This window comes from Hylobates moloch, unplaced genomic scaffold, assembly GCF_009828535.3.
Source record: "Hylobates moloch isolate HMO894 unplaced genomic scaffold, HMol_V3 SCAFFOLD_32, whole genome shotgun sequence".
NCBI lineage: Eukaryota > Metazoa > Chordata > Mammalia > Primates > Hylobatidae > Hylobates > Hylobates moloch.
This window is the reverse complement of record NW_026652307.1, coordinates 1,872,033-1,897,246: the sequence shown is the minus strand read 5'-3', so window position 1 is coordinate 1,897,246 and position 25,214 is coordinate 1,872,033. Positions and strand designations below refer to the sequence as shown.

The 25,214-nt window shown below is 47.0% G+C and overlaps 1 protein-coding gene across 4 annotated transcripts in view; it reads left to right on the top strand.

The window, feature by feature from the left end:
- Nucleotides 1-25,214, top strand: part of LOC116463287 (phosphatase and actin regulator 3-like) — a 271,936-nt gene that overhangs the window by 48,647 nt on the left and 198,075 nt on the right. The window contains exon 1 of one of the 4 annotated variants that reach the window (XM_032146325.2): nucleotides 3,972-4,392. The exons of the other annotated variants lie outside the window; for them this stretch is intronic. The gene's annotated coding sequence lies outside the window, so the exon portion shown is untranslated. Of the gene's footprint in view, nucleotides 1-3,971; nucleotides 4,393-25,214 lie in introns of those variants that run through there. 4 annotated transcript variants of the gene reach the window in all.

Here is a 25,214-nt window from a genome sequence, read left to right as displayed (position 1 = left end):
ACCTGCCAGAGCCCCCTAACTCAGTCTGATGGAAAGAAGACTTAAAAAAAAAAACTTGTAATGTTAGAGTAATTTAAATTTTACAGAAAAATTGTGAAGCTAGTACAAAGACTTTACATAAACCCCGCACCCTGGTTCCCTTTCATTCTTTTTTTTTTTTTTTTTTTGAGACGGAGTCTCGCTCTGTCACCCAGGCTGGAGTGCAGTGGCGCAATCTCGGCTCACTGCAAGCTCCGCCTCCCGGGTTCACGCCATTCTCCTGCCTCAGCCTCTCCGAGTAGCTGGGACTACAGGCGCCCGACACCACGCCCGGCTAATTTTTTGTATTTTTAGTAGAGACGGGGTTTCACTGTGGTCTCGATCTCCTGACCTCGTGATTCGCCCGCCTCGGCCTCCCAAAGTGCTGGGATTACACCCTTTCATTCTTATAGTAGATTTGTATCGGTAATGAACCACTCTTGAAACATTATTATTAACTCAAGTTCATACTTTATTCCAACGTCCTTAGTATTTTTCTATTGCCCTTTTTCCATCCCAGGATGCCATCCAGATCCCACATGACATCTGGACATCATGTACCTTCAGGCTCTCTTGCTGTGATGCCTTTTCTGACTTTACTTGTTCTTAGTGACCTTAGCGGTTTTGAGGAGCACCTGTAGGGTGTTCTGTAGAATGTCCTTCAATCCAGAACTTCTTTTTAAATTCCTCATCTGCTTGCGGGGCATCTTGAGTCATAGAAATAGATTCTCATTTGTTTTCTTTGTAAATTCTGCCTAGAGCCAGGGTCTCTGCAGAGATCTCTCTGGAATCTGATAGCTAGAGGCCTCAGTTGACCCTGAGGCAGGCCCCATTCCTGTTAGAGAAGGTGCGTGGAGCTGGTGTGGTTGGGAGGAGTGGTTGAGAATGGTCTCTGTGGGCACAGGGTTTGCCCGGCAGGCAGCTGCCCAGTATGGCTGCCTGTGTGGCTGATGTCATGTTCTCATCCCATCTGATGCACCCTCTGCGAGTCACTTTCAGAAACTGGAAGATCCCACTTAATTCTGCTCTGGAATATATTTAGAAATCTATTCATGGCCCTCTCCCAAAGCTGATGTGAAAATTAAGAGATATCATTTGTAGGATGTCATGGCTGTGCAGGGGGAACATGCTGATGTCTCCCTGGCCACCTTTGGCTTCTTCTCTTGCTTAGGAATTTGCCCAACTCCCAATGCCCATCTGAGCCCACCTTTCCCCCCTCTGAGCCCAGTTTTCCTCCTCTCACCCCAGTGTCAGAGTGGGCACATCCTCACCGCGGATGCATGCAGGCTCTTCCTCTGCATGCACCGTCTCTGTCTTGCGTGACAGCCCGGGGCTGTTTCTCACCCTTGTTACGCTGGGGTTCTTGGCTGAGAGCTCCTGGGCAGGGACTGACGTTGAGATGAGGCTTCTCTGTTCGTTTCTGGCTGGTTCTGGATCTGGGTGGCATTTGGAGGGTGCACTGCTAATATCTGTGACCGCATACCTCAGGGTTTGCGGTGAGGGATGTGGAGATTTCTGTGCTGCAAGAGATCTTAGTGCTTCTATTGTGCTGGGGAGAGGCCAGCCCATCTTGGGGTACCAGGGCTGGACCAAACTTTAGAGGGCACTGACCCAGTTGTTCAGAGCCAGAAATATTATTTGCAGTCCTCTGCAGGGAATTTAAAAATGAAACCAGTCTGAACTCTCCCTCCAGAATTCATGGTCGTCAGCCATTCAACAAATGTTTACTGGACACCTGTAAGCCTGTCACCGTTTTTGGAGTATGCATATAGCTATGTATGGCAGGTTGCAGTGACGACTGATGTTTCTGCCTTCACGGAATGAGTAGTCTTGTGGGATGAGGGGAAACAGACAGCATAGAAATAGATGTATGATAGGACTCTAGGTGGTTATAGATGCCTTGAATGATGATAAAGTGAGGCTGGAGGAATGAGACTGGCAGGGAGGAGAGCCCAACTGTCTGTGATAGATGGTCAGAGAGGACCTCAGAGCAGGGCATCTGTGCAGAGACCAGGCAAAGTGAGGGAGCTGGTCATGTGACTACCCTCGAGAAGAGCACTAGGGCAGCAGGAACAGCAGGTGCAATGGCCCTGCAGCAGGCATGTGCTTGGGAGTGGGAGGAACAAGGAGACCAGTGAGGCTGAGTGAGTGATGGAGAGGGGCAAGTTTTGGATGCCCACAATGCCAAGAGGTGGCCAGGGGAGGATCCCAGGGAGGTGCCGAGGCCTGGGGGAAGACTTAGGCTTTATTTTCAGAGCTGCCCGTTGAAGGAGATTTGAATGGCTGCAGTGCGAGATGAGATTGTGCTGGGCAAGGGAGGATTCGAAGGTCATTTACTCAGAGATGCTGGTGGTTTGGAGCAGGTTGTTCACAGCAGATGTTTTTTGTGCCTGCATCACAGCTCCTTGGACCAGCTCTGCCTTGGTCTTCAGCTGTGGCTTCAATCAACCAGCATGTTGGGTGATGAGCGCTGTATTGGAGCAGGTGGTTACACTTTCAGGAATGCTGCAAGCTGGCCGCAGTGGGAAGTATTTACACCATGGCAATTGGCAAATGTAAATATCAGCTCCCTTATACCACCCAAACACTTTCCAGTACAGCACAGCCATGAGCCTGGTGCTGTGGATATTCTCCCAAGCATCAAAGTGCAGCCAGAACATGAGGGGAGCTAATGTCTGAAGGACAATCCTCAGCTGATAAAATGGGAGTAAACATCCCAGGCATGCATCCTTTAGGTGGGTGCTTCTTGGAGCTTTCAGAGAATGCAACCTTGCTGCCTTCAGCTGGGACCTTGGAAATGCACCTGTGTGTGGGTTTGCCCTTCCTCCCTCCCTCACCCTCCTTGCTCCCTTGCTTCTGCTTCCTGAGGTGTCTCCCAAATAAGCTACCTGCACCTAAGCCCGCCTGCAGCTCTGCTTTTAGGAGAATCCAATTAAGATGGTGGTAGAGCTAGGTGTGGTGTGAGAGGGATCAGATGGCTGGGATGAGACAGAGGAGTCCTGGATGACTCGAAGGGTTCCAGCCTGAGCAGCTGGAAGGATGGAGAGGTTCTGGTGGCAATGGGGAGGAGCCATTGAGATGAGCAGGATGGGGGTTGGGCAAATTAATGCTCTGTTCAGCTTTGGACAGGTTCTGTTTGAGAGACCGATCAGATCCCCAGGTGGAAATTGTACCTGGAGTTGGGGAGAGGTGTGTGGTTGGATAGAGATATCTGGGACTGGACAACACTGATTAGGTCAGGCGCCCACCTGCCTCTGTCACTCGGTTGTGCCCTCCTGCTTAGGAAGCATCTGTGTATCCATGTATGTGTCTATCATCCATCTATTTATCATTTATCTGTCTTTTTTATTTATTTCTCAATATATCTATCATCTATAAATATATCTATATTCTAGCATCTAGCCATCAATCTATCATTTATCTATCTTTATTTATGTATCAATATATCTGTAATCTATTTTTCAATGTATCTATAATCTATCATCTATCTGCTAATCGATCATCTACCGTTATCTATCAATCTGTGTATCTATCATCTCTCTCTCTATCCATCCATCCACCCATCTATCCAGGCAGTGCTTGCTTCCTTCTGCCCCCTCCTTAGCCCATCCCCACCCAGGAAAATTCTTGTCCCTGCTCAAATGCCTTCAGTGACAGGAAACTCACCAACCTCTTAATGCTGAAGCATAGAAGTTTCCAACTCTTGTGGCCACTCTAGAATACTGTCCTCCAGGGACTGTGTTGCTCTCTCATGTCCTCCTCCCAAGATTTATTTACACTCCTCACTTGCCAGGAGAGAGTACTTGGGAGCTCCGAGCCATGCGTGTTCCCTGGCAGGGTTGCCTGTGTGCTGGGGAAGAATGGGCCCAGTCATGGGATGGAGACGCCCCCCAGCTGCAGCCCTGGCTCCCGAGCAGAAGCGGCTTTGTGCTTCTCGGGGACAAGGGTTGCCATTGAGGCAGGCCAGGGATGCTGTGCAAGCTAGCGATGGCTGCAGGCTGAAATCAGGCATTTCACAGAGAGCAAGCGCTGCGCTGTCCCCGCAGCCTGCACGTGAATGGAGGCTTTGGCCCTCGGAGTGCAGCCGTGCATGGGGCCACGTGCAGGCATTTCTGGCTCCTGGCTCCTGGGGAGAGAGGCAAGCCCTGTTCTCTCTCTGAGTTCACAAAAACACAAAGAAACACAAAGTGCAGGAGAGGATCAGTTCATTCTCCAGACTCCTGGTTGGTATCAAGACCTCCCCTGTTTCCTGTGCTCTGGAGGATTCTCCATAGTACCTGCTAGGTGGGCCAGAGAAGGATGGATTTGTGGGACCCTGGAAGGCTGGGAAAAGGACGGAGAAGCCACATCCCTGTGCCGGGAAGAGCCACGGAGGTTAGATCTTGTTTTTTGTTTGTTTGTTTTTAAATACAATTGTTTACACTTTCTAAACTTTTTTGAAATAATTTTAGACTCACATGGGAGTTGTAGAGCTTCCCTCAATGACAGCATCCACCTTTCCATGGTTCACTGATTGGCACCAGGAGGTGCATGTTGGTACAGTGATGTTAACTAAACCAACTAAACCAGAGGCCTTAGTGAATTCCACCAGGTTTTGCAAGCACTTTTGCTGTTTTTTTCAGTGAATAATTGTATGAATTTTTATCACATCTATAGCTTCACAACAACCAGGTGAGACTTGACTTTTAAATAATGAGGCGCCAGGCCCCTTGGCTCCTGAGGTGGCATGGGCGACGTGTGTGGATGCTGGCTGGATGCCCACCTGGTTCCTTTTCTCTACATTGTGCCCCCACCATGCTCTGGTGGCAGGGGCAGCCTCCTCCTGGCCCCCAGGCCTCTGCTTCTCCGGTGCCTGTGGAGGCTCAAGCCTTTGCCCCACCTCCCTTCTCCCCAGGAAGGCCCTGGCTGCCCGAGAAGGCCCAGCCTTCCCCTTCTCCCTCCCCTGTTCTGGCTGAGCTCATCTCCTGTGGCTGCCCTAGCATGTGCTGCAGACTGGAGGATTCCACAGCAGAAACCTACTCTCTTGCAGTGCTGGAGGCTGGAGGTCTGAGATCAAGGTGCCAGCAGGGCAGGTTCCTTCTGAGGGCTGTGAGGGCAGGACCCGTCCCAGGACTCTCTCTGTGGCTGTGAGTGGCCACCTTCTCCCTGGTTCTCTTCACGTGATCATCCTGCCCTTCCAGGGTATGAGCTCCATGCCTGTCCCCTGAAGATCTGGAGGCTTCCATTTTCTGTTCCTTGTCAGACAATGGAGCGGAATAAACACGGTTACCTCTCTGGAATTGGAGCTTAGTGCTCATGAAATAAAATTCTCTTAATCTCACAATTGTCCTCAACACAGTTGCAGTGGGTGGCACCGAATGAGTGTCCTGCTTGTCAAGACAGCCACTGTGGCCTTCCGTCTTCCCACTGTGATGGATGGCAAGTCACTAGAAGGAAGCACCCAACTCCCCGTGATGGCATTAAATGACACCCGTGGGTGTGGCTGTAGACTGGGGGTTCCGTGCAGCCAAGGGGTTTCCATGCAGCCAAAGGAAAGAAGAAACCCTCCTGCAGAATGCATGAATACAGTGCCAGGTCCTAAAGCCCAGCCCACGGGTGAGTGTGTCCTGGTGGTTGCCACTTTCCAGTCAACTCATTAGTGTCAATCATGAGACTGATTTCCTGGCAGTGTGAGATGATTTTAGGCAGTAAATGAACTATTAATTTTATAGAGAACGTTCATATCAGGTATATGTCTGTTTAATTTTTCTTTTTTCTTTTTTGAGGTGGAGTCTCACTCTGTTGCCCAGGCTGGAGTGCAGTGGTGTGGTCTTGGCTCACTGCAACCTCTGCCTCCCAGATTCAAGCGATTCTCCTGCCTCAGCCTCCCGAGTAGCTGGGATTACAGGTGTCCACCACACCTGGCTAATTTTTATATTTTTAGTAGAGATGGGGTTTCACCATGTTGGCTAGGCTGGTCTTAAACTTCTAACCTCAGGTGATCCACCCGCCTAGGCCTCCCAAAGTGCTGGGATTACAGGGTTGAGCCACCGTTCCCAGCCTGTTTAATTTTTCATTAGAAAAATATTGCATTTCCATTAAAGTAGATGTCAAGTTTTCATTTTAAACTTTCTTAAGAAAACGTTATATTCATTTTAGACCAAGTGGTTCTATTAGAGCAACATCCATAAGAGTGGTGACGTGTGAGTGAAGTTGGGGAGACACCGGGTGGTGCAGTTACCCAGCACCATCTAGGGGAAGTGCCACTGGGGTGGGAGTCCTTGCACAGAGGCAGGGTCCAGTCCTGGCCACCCTCAAGATGTTGACTCAGAGGCAGAGGGTTCTTAGGCTTATCAAGGAAGCTCTAGGATTCTCGGTGTTCTAGGGGATTTGAGGAGGAAAGTTACACCTGCAGGGTAGACAGGGGTGGTTGGAGGGATTTGGTAAAATGTTCATGAGGAAGGGATGGGTCTGTGGGGATTCTGGAGTTGAAGTGACCACCAGCAGGGATGCTGGCATGTGGAGCCAGCTTCATGACTGTTAGCTGTCATTGTGGAATGGAAGTCAAAGTGTGGGTTGAGCAGGGCTGAAAGAGGCCTGGACCTCCCTTACTGGGAGAGAAGCCATGCTCAGGGAAGAATGCCCATGGGATAAAAGTCAGGGGCAGATGCCCACCTTAGGGGCCCTCGGTTGCCGTAATTATCAAGACGAGGTCCTTGGATAAAGTCTGGTCCGGCGCCTCTGAAACGTCTATGTGCATACACGTCACTGGAAGTCTGGTTAAAATGTGGGTTCTGACCCTTGGGTAGGGCCTGAGACTCTGCATTTTTAATGAGCTCCTGGGGCATGCTGCTCCTCAGATGCTCCTCTCTTCTGTCCCCTAGCCAGCAGCAGCAGACAGTTAGTGCCTGCCTTTCTGCAGGGACAGGGGAGGGAGGTTTGTTTGCAGTGACAGTTTTTGGGTAGCTATGGAGGGAGGAGAGAGGTAGGACTTTGTCTTGGTCCAGTTTACAGGGGGCTTGACAGAGGCAGGAGGGGTGGGCAGGAGTTGCCAACTTTTATATTTTGGTCAACTAGGGATGTTTAAAAACAACAATGAAGAACAACCCGAACATCCTTGGTTTTACAATAGTATAATAATAACACTATCATCACCAGTATTTCCCAAAAGAAATGGAATTTCAAATCCAAGGCGTCAGGAAGGCCGTATCCTCCAACAGAGGACAGTCTTTTCAAGGACACAGAGCCAGACCCCAAAACGCCTCACTGCGTTGTCCTCATTTTTCAAGGGACTTGGGAAACGTCACCCCAGGCTGGCATGGATGATTGGGCTGAGGCATGGGGGCTGCTGCTGTATGAACGGGAATGCCTGTGGTCCTCAGAGCTGAGGTCTGTGTTCCCAGAAGCTGCCGTGGAGTGGCATCTGGCCCCAGCCTGTGGTAGCCTCTGTCCTTTCCCAGGAGGGAGGTTGCCAGGGCCTGAGCAAACACTGACCTAGAGTGTGCCTGCTTCTGAACCTGCCTCCCCATCGTCCTCACCTTGCGGTGTACGGGACGTGTGGGGACTGTATCATCTGGGCTGTGGCTGGCGGCCTCTCGTCTAATGCTGCCACATGGCCTTCATAGGCCATGATGAGCCACGGGCAGTGCTGACTCTGTTCTACCACTGGTCCAGGTTCCTGAGATGGTCACATCTGGGATGTGCTGGCGTTGAGCACCAAAGCTAGGGGAGGTCCTAGTAGCCCACTCCTGTTCCTCAGGCCCCTTGCATCTGCTGGGAGAAGGCGTACCTCCTCCATCTCTATCCACGTGGAATTGGCCATCATCCTGCACAGTCTCTGCCCCTGGTAATTGGTTCTTAGATGGGCTCATGACTCAGCCTTCACAAATGAGAATCTGTTCTAGAACTTCAGTTGGAGCTTTTGGAAAGAGTTGTTTTCCCCCCCACAAGAAGTCACAGAGCTGGTTGGCTGTGGGCTTGGAGTGCTGGTGGCCATTTTCCCCAACCCAGGTGGAGCCAGAGAATGGAACCAGCCCAAAGGAAAGCTGAGCAATGACATTTTGAGGGTTGATTTCCCAATGGCATTATTTGCATCCCTGGATCCAGCGTGTGTGAAGCTAGTGTACCCCCAGGCTTCTCAGTTAAACACTTCCTCCCTTTTAGGTTTCAGCAGCTTTGATTGGGGTTCTGCCATTTCTGATTATTACGGGGACTTAGAGGAAGGAAATGGATTTGCCCAGATCACAGGGCTCATGAAAGTGCCCAGGCTGGAATCCAAATGCCCACCTACTTTCCCTCACATCACTCTCCCTCGCCTGCTTTAAGTGCATGCCCAGTCCCAGGGAGATCTTCCCATCACTCTTTGCGGATTCTGCCTAACTGAAAGTTCTCGAAGCTGCTTCAAAGTGGAGTATCCTGGTGTTTCCCGGGAGGGTGGTTGCCTAGGTGCTGAGAAAGACTGATCTGCAGTGCTCTTGCTTTTGCACTTCCATCCCCTACCTTGATCCTGGGGTGCACGAGGCAGGAAGGGGAGGAGTGTGGGAGTTGATGGGGAGATGAGAGGGGACATCTACCCATGGCCTCTGCTTCTGGGAGGACCTGTCACACTCCCAGTGACACAGCGTGTGCTAGAGATTAGGCTTTTTTCGTGAAAGTAGGGTTTTGAAATATAAATCATTCTATAAAGACATACGCATACGTGTGTTTATCGCAGCACTATTAACAGTAGCAAAGACATGGAAACAACCCAAATGCCCATCAATGATAGATTGGATGAAGAAAATGCGGTACATATACACCATGGAATACTATGCAGCCATAAAAAGGAATGAGATCATGTCCTTTGCAGGGACATGGATGAAGCTGGAAGCCATCATCCTCAGCAAACTAACACAGGAACAGAAAACCAAATACCGCATGCTCTCACTTGTAAGTGGGAGTTGAACATTGAGAACACATGGATACAGAGAGGGGAACAACCCACACCAGGGCCTGTTGAGAGGTGGGGGTGGGGGTGAGGGGAGGGATCTTAGAGGACAGGTCAGTAGGTGCAGCAAACCACCATGACATGTATACCTATGGAACAAACCTGCACGTTCTGCATATGTATCCTGTTTTTCTTTTGTTTTTGTTTTTAAAAGAAATAAAATAGAAGCTCACTTGCCTGGATACTTTAATATTGCCTGGGTTTTTGTGTTGTGGAGGGCTCTGTAAGTCATGGAAAAGGTATTCTCAGGAGCTGCTAATGACATATTTAATTTTAATAATGAGTCACCCATGCCCACAATTTATTACCTCCTGTGGCTCTAGACTGTGGTTCTTTGAGTGGTATAATAGGGCGGAGGTTAATGGATAACACAATTAATTATTTATGAGGTTCTTTCAAAGCCAAAGACTTTGTAACAGATTAACTAATAGGTTCCTAAGTTCATTATCATTTTGATTTTTCCAACGAATATTTTCTCCCAAACCACTCAACTGTATAACATTACTGGGAAATGTCTAATTTTTACATGATTCCTCTGCTCGGTTTAAATACTAATGTTCTGCTTACCCCGTCACTGTTCAGCACCCAGCTTTTGGTCTTCACCTTATCGCCTGGGAGATAGATATAATGGATTCAGATGTTATGAGCCCTGGAAGGGTTTGTAACATAAGGCAGTATTTTAATGCTTTAGGGGCCAGAAATATTTAAGGCAATATTTTAATTCTCACGAGGGACGAAGTGTTGTGGTCGCAGGTGCAGCCTCTGAAATCAGGCAGAGCTGGGTGTGAATCCCAGCCTCTGCACTTAGGTTGGTTACATCACCTCTCCAACTCAGTTCCCTCCTTCATAAAATGGGCACACTAGTAGTATTAACCTGGTTGCATTGCAGTGAAGATTCAATGAGAAAACGCAGGTAAAACACTTAATGTGGTGCCCAGCACAGAGTAACAGGTTAGGAGTGTTGGCCGTGAACGGTGGTGATGGTCATCTAATCACAGCCTGGAATGAGGAGGAGCAAGCCCTCACCCTGGCCTGCTGCTCCTTTTTTGATGAAATGCCTGTGGTTGTTGTCACACCGCAGCAACAGAATTGAGCATTTTCCCAGAAAAATTTCCCAGTCTGAACTGTTTACTCTCTGGCCCTTCATAGAAAAAGAATCGCTGCTCCCTGCCCTCAAGGCAGCCTCTTGTGCTTTTATCTTCTCGGGTCTCCTTTCAGAGGCCTCATTATAGGTGAGCGCCATCCAGCAGAACGTCCTGTGATGATGGAAATGGTCTAGGTCTGCGCCATGCAGCCCGGGATTGCGCCGCTGGCCACAGATGGTTGCTGAACCCTCAAACTGTGGCTCGTGCAACCTCAGAATGGAATTTTTAAATTTTACTTAGCTGTAATTGATTTAAATTTAAATAGCCACCTGTGGCTAATGGCGACCACGTCGGGCAGTGCAGTGACGCCACACCAGCTCAGAGTAGAGAAGCAGTCACCTCCATTCCAGCATCCTTTCTGAGAGTGCCGGGTGGAGGGTACTGGCTTTGGCTGAAATAAAGGAAAGGGAGAAGGCTGCTCCTTGCATTTTCTTTTTCTGTTCTTTTTTTTTTTTTTTGAGATGGAGTTTTGCTCTTGTTGCCCAGGCTGGAGTGCAATGGCGCAATCTGGGCTCACTGCAACCTCCACCTCCCAGGTACAAGCAATTCTTCTGTCTCAGCCTCCCAATAGTTGGGATTACAGGCATGCGCCACCACACTCAGCTAATTTTTTTGTATTTAGTAGAGACGGGGTTTCACCATGTTCATCAGGCTGGTAGCGAACTCCTGACCTCAGGTGATCCATCTGCCTCAGCCTCCCAAAGTGCTGGGATTACAGGCATGTGCCATCATGCTCGGCCTGCTCCTTGCTTTTTATTATGTTTTTGCTGATTCAAAGCATCTGTAATATAAAAATTGAACTTACTCTTTTGTGTGAACTATTTGGTAAACATATACAAGCATGAAGAAAAAAGTTAAGATGTCTTAATCCCATGCTGTAGAGATAAAGGATTTTGGGCAGTACATTCGCTGTCACTTTCAAATATTTGTATGGCGCATAAGAGGCGAGTCATAATGTCTGCATGGGGTGTGCCCCCACTTTTCTGCTGGAACAGGGACTACACAAAGCTTCATATGATCCTGATTAATGGCTGCAGGGTGCTCGGTGTGCAGTGGCCTCTCTGGGCAGGTCTCCGGGCTGCACGCAGTTGGGGACTGTTTTCAGCTGCTCAGTGATGAGTGTCCTTGCTGTGAAGTATTTCTGTGTTTTTCATGTTTGTCCAGAGTGGCCATGAGGTCCTCCTAAGAGACTTTGATCAATGTATGTTTCTACAGAAAATGTTAGAAGCTGCTGCTCCTTCACGTTAGCTAATGCTGGATCTTGCCCATCTTTCTTCCTTGTGCCAATCTGCTGGCGAAAAATTACTTGTCTATATTTTCATCACTTTTATTTATTTATTTTTTTAAAAAAGACATGTTCCCAGAAGTCACTGCTTGGAAATATCTCTGGTCATTTTTCTTGCTTCTTTTAGTTTCTGGGTGAGGCCAGTGGTTATAAGCCAGTTCCTGAGTCTTCGGACAGTTTAATGGGGGCATGGATCAGGTCTGCAGACAGCAGACTTTGATAGCACTTTGATTTAATGAGGGCCTACTATGAGCTTTGCAGGTTTTATCTCATTCAATATTCATAACCACCTGAGGAGCCAGGTGCTATTTATCCCCATCTTACAGGTGAAGAAACTGAGAACTCTCTCAAGTCCTGGTGGATGAGGGACATAGTCTGGGTTTGAACAGAGCATGTGGCCACCTGAGCTCACACTCCTGGTCAGCACACCATGGGAGGCATGGGGAGGGGAAGGGGTACGGGAGATGGCCAAAGACCTGGTCTGGAACTGGGCTCTGCTTACTGGCTGTGAGGCTCTGGACAAAGTTATGTGACCTCTCAGAGCCTAAATTTCCCCAGCTCTCAAATGGATATCAGGATATTTACCTTGAGGTTGTTGTAAATAGAAATGGAGATGTGTATGAAGGCCCTGGCACAATTCCTATACTTCACTGATGCTTGATAAATGATGGCTGTTTTCTGTACTATTAGCAATGATTATTAATACAGTGATGAAAAACACAGAGCAAAGATGATAAACAGAAAGTGTCTAGAAGATAGTTGCTACCTGAGAGTTAGCTATTATTTATTCTGTTAATATGTTACAGTGTAGATATTTCTACATTCAGTAACATCATAAGCAAAGAAGACTTTGCTTGCCAAGGCCCCTACTGAAAGCCCTTGATGGCTACAGGCTGTTATCTCACCAACACAGACTCTGATCCAAGGTGACCAGGAGAATTTTAGAACGATCTAGGCAAGGAAATTGCCGTGCTTCCAAAGCAACCTGCTCCTCATGCTCCCTGTGGGGCTGTCTGCCCCAGCTTGCCACACCTCTGCAGGTTTGTGGCTTTGTTTCCTGTATGGGGTCCCAAGGTGAGCAGTACCTTTGTTTCCTGTATGGGGTCTGTTCTGTGTTCAGAAGCAGGACTCAGGGCTGCTGGAGCTGGAGCCTCTGAATCCTCGGGGTTCTCCCACAGCTCCTGACCAGCTCTGCTAGAGCGATGTCTCTGGCAGATGCCTTTTCCCTGTTGCCCTGTGGTCTGGCCTTTCTGCTGTAGGTTAAAGAAATCACAATGTGGGTAGGTGGCCTAGTCTGTAAGTGTGTCCTCTAGTGACCTTTGTTTTACCTCTAGCCATGCTTGCTGTTTGTCTTTTTGTGGGATTACATAGTTGGCCAGGCCAAAACATCTTAGCTCATACGAATTCCAAGTTCACAGCTGGTAAAAATGCCGCAGATTAAATGCTCCATAGAAATTCATGTCTATAATGGATGCATTTCTCCTGGGAATTCACTCCTTAAATAGGATGACCCTATCATTGACTCCTGTCCCTACCCTCGACCCAAACGTGAACAAATATGAAATGATCCTTAACCAACCAACATACTAGAATAAAGACACAAAACATTAAAAAAAAAACACCAACAAACAATGAGGAGGGAGGAGTCATTCTTTTGCAAAACTTGATTCCCTATTGTGGTTGATGTGGCTGCATTCTTTATGCTTGTTGAGAAGTTGCTAGAAGACGGGGTCAGTGGTGGTTCTATGAGGGTGGCTACCATTTTTCTTGAGGGACTGCTGTTATCTGGTAAGCACATAGTTCTTTACATACTTTATCTTCCTGAAGCCTCATGAGAGCTCTAAGAGGTTCCCATTATTGTTATCCCCATTTTGAGCGTGAGGAAACTAAGGCTCAGGGAAGTGTGGGAATAGAAAACTACATGGCTAGGGGCTGAATCCAGGCTGTTTTGCTTCTGGCCCCAAGGTCTTAGCCCCAGTGCATCCACTGGGGCTATTAAATGCTGCCTGGGTTCCTTGACACCTGCACCACTACCCCTCCTCCCACCAACCAGATGGGGTTCGCTGGTATAAGCTGTCTTAGCATGTTGAAAGTGCTTTTGTAGTACTTAGAAACACTGTCATTTAATTGCTATTTAGGTTCTTAGTAGTTGTAGCTATGTTAGATGGGCCAAGCCATAGCCTTCTGAGGACAGGGACAGTATCCAGTTTGTTATCCATCCCTTATCTATGCCTTATACACAGTAGGGTCTCAATAAGTGCTGGGTGGATGGATGGGTGGGTTGATGGTGGATGGATAGATGGATGGATGGATGGGCGGGTGGGTGGGTGGATGAATGGATGATGGATGATGGCTAGGTAGATATATGGGTGGATAGGTAGATGGGTGGGTGAGTGAGTGGATGGATGGATGGAGATTGATAGATGGATAGGTGGATGGATTGGAGAATGGGTGGATGGGTGGGTAAATGGATTGATGGATGATGGCTAGGTAGATATACCAGTGGATAGGTGGGTGGATGGATGGGTGGGTGGATGGACGGATGGATAAATGGAGATGGATAGATGGATGGATGGATGGATGGATGGATGGGTAGATGGATGGATGGGTTGATGATGGCTAGGTAGATATACGAGTGGGTAGGTGGGTGGGTGAATGGACGGATGGATAAATGGAGTTGGAGAGATGGATGGATGGATGGATGGATGGATGGATGGGTAGATGGATGGATTGGGTGATGATGGCTCAGTAGATATATGAGTGGGTAGGTGGGTGGATGGGTGGGTGGATGGATGGATGGATAAATGGAGATGGATGGATGGATGGATGGATGGATGGGTAGATGGACGGATGGTCAAATGGAGATGGATGGATGGATGGATGGATGGGTGGATGGATGGATGGGTTGATGATGGCTAGGTAGATATATGAGTGGGTAGGTGGGTGGGTGGGTGTGTGGATGGGTGGATGAGTGGGTAGAAGTCCAGGCAGCTGGAAGGACAGTGGTGTAAGGACAGGTAGTTGGAAGGACAGCCATTTGAAGAGGAAACAAAGACATAGTATTTGAGGGGGGAATTATCTGCACAGCCCCCAATTTGCTGACATTAGCTCCTGGAGAAAGGAGCACCTGCAGGATGATCATTTCACACCTGTCTGTTCTTTTCTCTTGGCCAAGAGGACCTCACAGCAATGCTCTGGTTACAGTCAGGGGAAGGCTTTACTGACCACACAAAGTTCCAAGAGGGGACAAGCATGGTGTGACCTCCAGTCAACTTGATTCTCTCATCTTCTCCCCACCTTCCTACCTTGGGCCTCTTCTGGGCTGGCCAATTGAAAGAGAATATTCATAAAGCTGACTTTGAGGAGTCTTGGGAGGCAGGCACAAAGATTATTGGCATTGAGTCCCAGTTCTATAACTTACTAGCTGTGTGGCTTTGGGCAAGTTAATCCCTCTCTCTGAGACTCAGTTCCCATCCTGATGCCAACCTTGGGTACTACTGAGGGAGGAGGGGAGAAAGGGGATGCACATGGATGGAAGGCAGTAGCAGGTATTAATTCCCCTTATCTGACTTTCCATTTTACTACCTTGATTTCCTTTCTCTTAGACTCTTGGAAGAGACGTACTGTGCTGGAATATAAATTTTTGAAACCTGTTCTCTTTCCTCCTCCATATTCTCTTTCCTCCTCCATATTCTCCATGATAATGCAGGAAAAAAACTTGCAAACCTGGCCATGATGCCCCTAGGCCAACAGAGGCTTTCCTAGTTCCAATTCTGGCATTGTGAGAGAGAGCTCTATGGAATAGCGAAAAACAGGCACACTTCATCCTGTGCATGCTGGGGTTGAGGCTGTGAGGTGTGCAACAGGACAGTAGAGCATAGCAGACGGGTTGATGAGCTGTGATCTGGATTCAGACCTACTTGTCTCAGACCCTGGGTCAGCCCGTCAGCAGCTGAGCAATCTCGGGAAAGATTCTTAACCTTGGATGGTTGGTAGGATCAAGTATAGTCAGTGTAGAGATGCTTAGCTCACCACATGGACTCAGGACATGTCAACTCTCCCTGCTTTGGCTATAATTACTATTCTACTGTCAAGGAACTTTCTCTCTAGTTGGGCTAGGTCATGTGCACAGAAGGGTTGGAGGACAAGATGGTAAAGAAAGATTTCTCCAAAGAGCCTGGTTGGATGTGAGCTGGATAGAGCAAGGCTGGAGAGTGCAGATGCCCCTGGGGCCAGGCGGTCTTCAACCAGTCTTGGTGAGAAATAGTAGTTCCACTCAGCTTTGAGGTGCAGAGACATTGGGCGGGGGGACTGTAGCAACCTAAACTGCTCCTGCCCTGCCTGCAGAGGATGATGCTGTACAGCCCTGCTCATTATGATGACATGGGCATGTGAGTGACTGTCAGCTCTTTGGTTTTGAAGAGAATTTGGAAGTCTAGGTTTCCATGCATCAAACAAGTAGTAGAGAAGGCAACTGTGGGGAGAACCTAAGTCTTGTTTCTAGAGAGATCATAGGGTTGTAAATTTTACCTTGCATCTCAGAGAAGGGCAGTGCTATTTTAGATTAGGGAGGTTGCAAATGTGATGAACTCCAAGAACACTGACAAATACCATTATCATTGCAAAAGAATCTTAAATGTGTCTTTGAAAATCAAGCATTTGGCTTCTAAGTTATAAAAATGGACCAAAAATGAAGCAGTAGAGTAGGGACTCATAACCAAATTTATGCCATTATTGTTACAGGTTTCTTTTACTGTGTTTCTCTCTATATATATGCACATCTATATAAATATAGATACATAGATATATGGGGAGAAGATATAAATAGAGATAATGTATGCGTATATATATATATACATATTATATTTGTCTGGGTTCTCCAGAGGGACACCATCAATCAGATATAGAGATTTATCTATTGCCTATCTATTCATCTATTTATTTATCTGTTTACCAGTCCATTCATCCATCCATCCATCTCTGTTCATCTGTCCATCCGTTATCGTATCTATCATCTATCCATTCATCCATCCATGTATGTATGCATGTATGTATGTCTCTTTCTCTCTATCATTTTCATCGATTCATCCATTGTCTATCTGTCTATCTATCTAGACGTATTAGAAGGAATTGGCCTATGTGTTGTGGAGTCTAAGAAGTCCCAGCAGTCAGCAAGCTGAAGACCTGAGAGAGCCAATGGTGTAGTTCTAGTGCGAGTTTGAAGGCCTGAGAAACAGGAGAGCTAATGGTGTAAATTTCAGTCTGAGTCTGCAGAAGACTGATGATTCAGCTTGAAGACAGATCGAGAGAATTCTTTCTTATTCCGTCTTCCTGCTCTATTCAGTCTCTCAATGGATTGGATGAGGCCCACTCACGCTAGGGAAGGCCATCTGCTTTACCCAGCCTATTGATTCAAATGTCAATCTCATCCAGAAACTCCCTCATGGGCACCCAAAATAATGTTTCACCAAATGTGTGGGCACCCTCAGGCCCAGTCAAGTTGACACATTAAATGAACCATCCCATGCATATCTATAGATGTGTGTGTGTGTGTACGTTTGTGTATATAGAATATATAATTATCCTGTTAAGGATGTCTCACAGCCTTGAGGCAGAGATTAATTGTGACCTGGTGGTTTCCAGTGTTTCTGTATGTACAAGTAAATTATGCAGCAACGATACCCTAGTCTCATTTTATTAATTGCTCTTCTGTTAGTCTGTTTAAAGTCAATTAAACCTCCCAAGGCCCCTCACGGAGGAACCTCTCACAAAATCATTCTCTGTCACTTAGGAATCCTGAGTGGATGACACGTGGCTGTCCTAGCTCCTGGGGAGGGTGCAGACATCTCTGTTGGAACTCCTGGGTCTGTGGGTGATCACTGGCTTGCATTTGGCAGTGGCATGGCCCGTGGAGGTCCGGATGTAGAGAAGGCAGCCTTTCTGCAGAGCGTTAGAATTGGGGAAGAAGTGGTCAGGATTAGAGAGGAAAAAGAAGACTTGGACAGGACAAGCATGCCACCCCAGCTTACCCTTCCTGTAGTTTCCTGGACTTTTGCAGGGTTCGGTGGACAATTAGTTATCTGCTTGCTTAGTTGATATCTCTTCACTTTTATTTCTTTTAGACTTTTTTTTTCTGATTAGAACAAAAATTATATTTATTGAAAATTCAGAATACATAGAAGATTATCAAGAACATCTAAAGCATTCACAAATCCCCCCACCCCCACCCCAGAGATAACGCCTGTGGCTACCTTTGTGTGTGTTCCTCCAGCACTTTTCCTAGAGAAACATTTTTCCCGTGTCGGGATCGTTCAGTCTATATCGTTTATTAAATTAATATATCAGAAGCTTTTCTCCACACTGCTTACGACACTTGGGACCAAATGCTCTAGAATAGGGATTTGCCACCGTTTATTTTCCCATTCTGCTTTCATTGGAAAATGAGTCTGGCTTGAGGCTTTTGTTTGCTTCTTTCTTGCTATAGTAATTGGGATGGACTTAAGGCTGTCTGCCTTTTTGTGTACATCTCTGATTATTTCTTTAGGCTAAATTCCTAGAAGCTGGAACCCGGGGCAGAAGGAATGAAGATTGGAAACACTTGGTGCATGACAGCAACTTGCTGTCCTGCCAACATTGGGGTGTTTGCCTACAGAAAGAGCTCTCTGGTTGAATCAAATAATTTTAAGAATTTAATTCCTCTTCTTTGTTTTTTGTTTGTTTTTGCTTTTGAGACAGAGTCTCGCTCTGTCGCCCCGGCTGGAGTGCAGTGGCGTGATCTTGGCTCACTGCAAGCACCACCTCCCAGGTTCACACCATTCTCCTGCCTCAGCTTCCCGAGTAGCTGGGACTACAGGTGCCCACCACCATGCCCAGCTAATTTTTTGTATTTTTAGTAGAGACAGGGTTTCACCATGTTAGCCAGGATGGTCTCGATCTCCTGACCTCGTTATCTGCCCACCTCGGCCTCCCAAAGTGCTGGGATTACAGGCATGAGCCACCGCGCCCGGCCTAATTCTTCTTTTAAAAGTTGGGGATCGGAGTAAGGTGAGAAGGTATCCTGCACAGCATCAATGCACACAGCGCACGTTAAATGAGTGCTATTCCACTTCATTTGTAGTATTTTTTTCCCATTTGTGGGAACTACATTTGTGCCTGACTTCCTTGTTGCTTTAAATGAGCCTTAAGGAAGCAGTGTTGGGGGAATTCAACACACACAGAGCAGTTGGTCTTTATTATGATTTTAAGCATCTTGTTTTCATGTGAGCACCCCAACTTTGCCTTTTGCTGAATTTTGCAACAAGTTTTGAGTAATTCTGCACAAAACAGTGCCCTTGCTCCAGGAGGAGAACAGACATTTGCTCGTTCTTCACAGGATAATTAGACTCTAAAATTAGAAGGCAAACACTGCATGTTAAAATGCATCTGAATAAAATCCCAGTGGGAGAATTAATCCTTCTTGGCAGTGCAGGGGAACTTGGGTGCACGCCTGATGGAGCGGCGAGAAGCTGAGAGGGAGTGAGGCAGCCCCTCTGCGCGGAGTGTTCAGGGCAAATGCACGGGTGCTGGTGACGCAGTCCCTTTAGTTGTCTAAAAGTATTGGATTCTAAGTGAAAAGGGGGATGGGGATAGAAAGCCTTCTGCCACGCCTCCTGTAGTCACAGTTTGGATACCCTGTGAAAGTAGCACATAGGCAGGTATTCGGTCCTGCTTGGCGTTGTTTGGTGGACTTGTTAGGGAACACTGCTGGCTATGTTTGAGGAAGGAGGTGGAGCAGAGAGGGTTCAGGGCTTAAGCGGCGTCTCCTCAAGGGCAGCAGCAGACCTGGAACGTTCCAGAGCTACCCCTGCCTGCATCTGTCCGTCTTGCCAGTACACACTGAGCAACTGCTAAAGGTTATGGATGCAATGGAGGGCTTCTGGTATAGCGGGGAGGAAGAGGCTCCATTATGAAGTCAAAGGCCACTGCGTGCCTGCAGTGTGCGACACAGAGCTAGTGGTTGCAGCACCCTGATGGGCAGAAGCCTCCCTCACAGAGCTATGGCGATGGAGAAGGCAGCTGCAAATCAAGTCATCACCAGCAAGGTTATAGTAAAAAGGGAGTGATGTTTGCTGTATATCTAGGGAAATGTGTGTGTGTATTGCATTTCGAAGTGAACAACAGTTTTGAATTAACTTCTATTTGTTGTGATATAAACAACAGATATAAAAAGATATAAAAGGAAATAAACAGTGACCATGACATTGATTGTTCAGTTTCAACACTATCTTCGGGTTCCCTAGTCCTTGTCCTCCCTCATTCGCCTTCCCCACCACTGAACTGTAGACTCCAACAGGGGGCGGGAGCTGAGTTTGTTTTTGCTCCCAGCTGGGACTCCAGGGTCTAGCACTGGCCTGGTGCTTAGCAGCCTGTAGCAAGTATGTGTTGAACGGGCAAATGTATACTTTGGCGGTATGAGACAGAAGCTGGTGGTCCTGTGCTGCCTGTGGCCAGAGCAGCACTTCCAGCATACGGGGCCAGGACACATTTGCCCTGGTGTCCCCAGGCTGCTCCAGGCTCAGGCTGCACCTCCTGGGGGCCCTCCCTGCACCAGCCTGGCGGTTCTCTGTCGCTTCTTCTGCACCCTGCACCTTCCTTTTGTGTCACATCCCTACCTTATCACTGCTCATTTGTTGGCCAGTGTTTTTAGAAGATCTCTTTTTTTTAAATTTCAGTTTTTATTTTAGGTTCTGGAGGTACATGTGCAAGTTTGTTACCAGGGCACATCGCCTTATGCTGAGGCTGGGGCTTCTGTTCATTCTGTCACCCAGATAGTAAACATAGGGCCTGATAGCACGTTTTTTAGCCCTTGTCCCCCTCCTTCCCTCCCTCCCTTTCTCTTTCGGAGTCCCCTGTGTCTGTTGTTCTGGATGTTTGTGTATACTCAAGATTTAGCTCCCACTCATGAGTGAGAATAGGCAGTATTCGGTTTTCTATTTCTGCGTTAATTCGCTCAGGGTAGTGGCCCCCAGCTGCATCCATGTTGCTGCAAAGGATATGATTTTGTTCTTTTTTATGTTAGCAGATCTTTTTTTTTTTACCCACTCTCTGATTCTCCATGCGTGATGAGTCCCCCAAAGGCAGGGCTGGGTTAACCTCCCTGGGCCCAGAGAACAGGTGCTCAGTATTTTTAGAATGAACAAAAGTTCTCTTGTGGAATCATGAGGGAGGTGGAGGGAGGAAGGAAGGAGGGAAGACCTCTGCCCTGGCTCTTTCTCCTGCCTGAAACAGCCTCCCTCAGATCCCAGCCTGCGGCGCCTTTCTCATCACGTGTGTGTCCGCCCCACACCGCCCTCCCTGGCCTCGGAGGCTAAAGCGCTGGCCCCTGCCAGCCTGGACCTCTCCTCGTCCTGCTTGATTTGATTCTGAGCGTGTTCATCACCATCTGGACATATGTTATTTATGCACAATTAAATGTTGCTTATATTGCATATAAAACATAAATTTATATAATGATATACATGTACATATGTGTGTGTGGCGTGTGTGTGTGTGTGCATATCCCTATCGACACCACCAGAATATGTTTTAATGAAACCGTCATGTTTTAATGAAAACAGAAAGCCTTCTGTTTCATGTCGTGATGCTGGAATGAAAACAGTCTCTCCCAGCATCTAGCTCAGTGCCTGGCACATCATGAAAGCTTAATAAATACGGCTGGAATTAATGAATGAGTTTCTTTCCCCTCCCCCGTCCTGTATTTTTAATAAGGCTGTTGAGCCTAGGGCCTCTGTCCTCTGCTGGTCACTGTCATCACGCAGCCCCACTCAGGAGGCCTCTGGCCCCGTTCTGCCTGGAGTGTTGGCAGGTGGCAAGGGTTGTAAGCTCCTGCCCAGTCCCGTGGGCAGTTCGAGGATCTTACCCCCAGCCCCTGCTATTCTGAGGGGACCTGTCAGTCATTCAGCCTCCAGCCAGTCCCTGGGGATGTCTGAGGGAGGAAGTAAGGCTCAAGTCCTGTGAAGTGGGCGGCTCCTGTCATCCACAGCCGCTGCTTATTAGCTGGGGCCCTCGGTAAATGTCCTGCCAGAGCTGGGCTCACTCTGGCCTCCTTTGTATACCTGGGGGCAAGGTTTAGCTATTCAGCAAGGGCTGTTTTAAAAAATTGGGTTTGTTCTGGATATTACAATACCTTTTTTTAAAAGACCGCAAAGAAAACTACATTTTCTTGTGACTTTTACAATAGGAGCAAGTTAAATTTTCCTTCTTCACTGAGTTGTCACTGTTGCCTTTTTTTTTTAAAAATCAGTTTTTCCCTGTCAAAAGAAAGTACCTTACCATGTGATCTACTGAAATATAGGAGTTACAATGAACAGTGTGAAAATGAAGGTTGTTTGTCAGTCCTTCTTGCTGACTTTCTCAATCTGGGCCCAATGTACCTGGGAGGCACAGCCAGAGCCCAGGGAGTGAATCCGATTGTTCAGTAGATGCAGTTCCCCAGTTCAGGCCCTGCAACTACCAGTTCAGGCCTGGAGGGGAGCATGCATCCCCCAGGAACGTGACTCGGAGCTGGAATCTGACCAGGCATAGGAGTTAATTGGGCCTGAGGCAGGGAGGGTGCTGGGAAGAACATTCTAGGGAGAGCAGACAGCATGTATGTGTGCACACATGTTCTGTGGCAGAAGACTGCGTGAGTGTTTGGGGAGGTATGAGTGACTCTGAAAGGGTTTTTCCCAGTGGAGCACAAAGATGCCCGTGTTGTGGGAGGAAGCCCAGGGTGGGACCAGGAAGGGCTCATTAAAGGAATTTTTGTCTTTAAATGAAGAGCAGCAGGAAAGCCTCTGAGGATTTTAAACATGGTGGTTGGAGTTGGGCAGATCGGCTTGGCAAAGATTTGATGACTAGGGTATTAGTCTGTTCTCATGCTGCTGATAAAGACATATCTAGGACTGGGTAATTTATAAAGGAAAGAAGTTTAATGGACTCACAGTCCCACATGGCTGGGGAGGCCTCACAATCATGGCGGAAGGCAAAGGAGAAGCAAAGGCATGTCTTACATGGCAGCAGGCAAGAGAGAGCTTGTGCAGGGAAACTCCCATTTATAAAACCATCCAATATTGTGAGACTTACTACCACGAAAACAGTATGGGGGAACCACCCTCATGATTCAATTATCTCCATCTGGCCCCACCCTTGACACGTGGAGATTATTACAATTCAAGGTGAGATTTGGGTGGGGACACAGCCAAACCATATCAACTAGTGTGGAGAGGCCAGTGTGGAGTTCAGGGTACCAGGTGGGAGGCCCCCTGAGGTTGGGGAGGATGGCGCAGGGCAGCAGGTGGCAGCCAGGCCCTTGGGGGTCCATTGGCAGGACTGAGCAGCAGGGTGTTGGAGTGACATGCAGGTGGGGATACAGTCCTCTTCATTCTTATTCACGTCTTTTCTGTTGATCCCTTTCTGTCTCTTTCCCCACTAGTTTCCTGTGTTCTTTTGATCCACAAGCTCCATATTTCCTGAAAGAAATGAATGCCATTATTATCACATACAGCCACACACCCACCCTGTACAAACTCATCTCCCACAACGCCCAACTCCCTAACATGGTTGCCTAAATCAGAATTAGGGTCCCTGGATTCAGGTCCCAGTCCCACCCTTATTGTGCTTGTGAATCTCAATGAGGTGCTTGGCCTTTCTTGGCTGGGTTTCCTCATCTGTGAAATGGGGGATTTTGCACTGTTTTATTTTTCTACTTTCTGCCAGCATTGAAACTTTCCATAGGACTTTACTTCATCTAGACTATTGGTGTAGGAAAACATCCTTTTGGTTAATGGATAGATGTTGTAGGCTAGATGCCTTCCCTCCAGGAGGTTCCTCATCTTATTAGTGAAGATTCTTTAGTTGCATATGGCTTTAGTTGTTGTTGAGAAACCAACCCAGACTGGCTTCACCATCAAAGGTATTTATTGACTGACACCGTTTTGTGATTAGTCCAGGGGGAGTTTGGCTTCGGGCCCATTGACCACAGGGTCTAATTATACTGTTCACCATTGCTTCTCAGCCCTCTCACTGCCTGGTTCTCTGCTGGCCTGCTGTGAGGCCACATTTCCTTCTCCTCTGTTCCCCCAGGCTCCAGCCATTTCGAGGAAGGAGGTGAATTTCTCTTTCCTATTAGTGAAGAATACCAAAGCTGTGGGAATCATATCTTACTGGCCTGGAGGTGGTCAGCTTCTTTCAAATCACATGGCCTGATTGGGCAAGGGTAGGTCCCTTGAGGGAAATCAAGGTGCTGTAACCAGAAAAGGTTGTGATGGCAATTGGGTAGGAAAAAATAAGTCCATCTCAGAGTCTTTAAAAAAGATCTTTAAAATCTCCTCATGATTTCTTAATCAGCAAGAGGGTGGCTTAATCTGTTTATCCCAGAGGCGGGGGATGGAGGGTCAGGGAGGGGTTGACCTTCTGGGGCTGATGATAGCATTTGTTTTTCTTCCCAGTCCAGGCTTGCGCTGACCTTGGGACTTAAGGCAGGGCCTGTCCTTTCCTCTGCTCAGCAACATCCATCACTGCCGTGTCCTTTTGGCACTAATTAAAGAGGACACACTTGGATTAGGAAAATGATGGATTGGGTTGATGTGATTCGATGTGAGGTGGAGTTTATGAGTGACAAGCTCGCCCTTAGAGAAACCACCTCAGAGTAGCCACAGGCAGCCTGCGTCCCCCATAGGAGAGGCTGGGACGGCTTGGCAACCACCTCCCCCAGAACACCTGCAAGGAAGAGAGAGACCTGTTGTTCTGGCTTGGAAATGTCTATGTTTACATGATGAGACTGGGAATATAGGCACTGAAGCATCAGTTTCCTTTGCTCCATCTAGATCAGCGTTGTTGATGGATGAGTATGGTAAAGATTTGGATGATTTTCCCCCAGAGTTTCCATGCCGGACAATTGTTCATTTACTTGAGCTAATTACTGAAATTTTTTTTCTATGACTTGGCCTAATATAAAAAAAAGAGGCTAATGAGAGTGAGGTTTTATGGTAAGCATATTGAAAAGCAAATAGCAAATAACCCATCTCTGAAATTGTTATAAGGAAAGTTATTATGGTAATGGTTAGCGCAAAACAACTCTATTTAATGCTTGATGCTTATGCAGATTCCAGCCAAGGTATGTGTATTTTTCTTAAAAAGATTTCTTTAAAGCATGTGTCTTAATTTAATGCTGTTATACACCGGCACATCTATTAATGAAGTAAATTCAACAAAGAGTTAATTATAAATAGCAGCAACATGTTTTCTTTCTTTAAATATTGTATATATTTCATGTTGTAACTTGGGGGATAAATTATACTAGGTGGATTTTGTGGTAATATAAAGGACAGTTGGAATTTTATTGAGTATTTACTTTTATTTAGTTTTGAAGAGCTTCTGCATACCTCAGACTCTCAAAAATCATTCTGTTAGAGTCACAGAAATTCCAGTAAAGCACTCAGATGCCAATACAGACTGATTATTTTGAAGACTTTTTTCAGTTCATGGCTCAGTTAATATTCAATGGTGTATTTTCTATAGTTTAAAAGTATCACTGATAAGTTGGGAGTATGCCTTCCATATAAGATACAAATTGTCCCTAAGCACTCAAAGTTTACTTTACATGTTAAAAATAAGAAACTAAGACCTTATAATGTGGTTATAAAGGTTCCTGTTTTTGCCCTGAAGGTCCAAAGGTAAATTTGGCACATTTGTCAAAATATAGATGAATAATGTATATTATTAATATAAATTAGTAATAATGTATATTATTAATATAAATTAATAATAATGTATATTATTA